Source organism: Leishmania donovani, chromosome 24 (genome assembly GCF_000227135.1).
Source record: "Leishmania donovani BPK282A1 complete genome, chromosome 24".
NCBI lineage: Eukaryota > Euglenozoa > Kinetoplastea > Trypanosomatida > Trypanosomatidae > Leishmania > Leishmania donovani.
The window spans coordinates 798,283-799,171 of record NC_018251.1 but is presented as its reverse complement, the minus strand read 5'-3'; positions in this window follow the sequence as shown (position 1 = coordinate 799,171).

Here is an 889-nt window from a genome sequence, read left to right as displayed (position 1 = left end):
TCCCAACCTAACCCTGCCAATGCCAAGCCCCTTCGCGTGGTGACAGGGTCAAGCACCTACAAGGTAGGGGAGGCCAGAGCGATGCACCGCCACGGATGCCGGCGGCCCGGTCCTGGACGGGCGCTGCGTCGGAGCGGCCTGCGACGGCGAGCACGCTTGTGCGCCACCCATATGACTAGGCAGTGTGCCAACACGTGACTCGAGCGCAGCTCAGCCGGCCCTCACACTGCCCACGGGGGCGAGGGGACCCTGAGCCACCGCGAAGGCGGAGGGGACGCGCCACGCGGCGGCGTGCGAAGTGGGTAGGTGGGGGGAGAGGTTGAGGCCGAGGGCATGCTCCGATGGCTGAGGCGGCGCATCGCCCTGGCGCGTGTCGACGGCCGCTTCGCACCACACGACGGGCGGCGTGTGACAGGGCCCGGTGGCGGTAGCGCGTGGCGTTTCACCTCACATGGTGTGCGGCAGACAAAATCGAAAATGTGGAAGAGGCGACAACGTCTTCGCTATCAAGCTGGTGCGCCTGCCCGGTCCTGGACGGGCGCTGCGTCGGAGCGGCCTGCGACGGCGAGCACGCTTGTGCGCCACCCATATGACTAGGCAGTGTGCCAACACGTGACTCGAGCGCAGCTCAGCCGGCCCTCACACTGCCCACGGGGGCGAGGGGACCCTGAGCCACCGCGAAGGCGGAGGGGACGCGCCACGCGGCGGCGTGCGAAGTGGGTAGGTGGGGGGAGAGGTTGAGGCCGAGGGCATGCTCCGATGGCTGAGGCGGCGCATCGCCCTGGCGCGTGTCGACGGCCGCTTCGCACCACACGACGGGCGGCGTGTGACAGGGCCCGGTGGCGGTAGCGCGTGGCGTTTCACCTCACGTGGTGTGCGGCAGACAAAA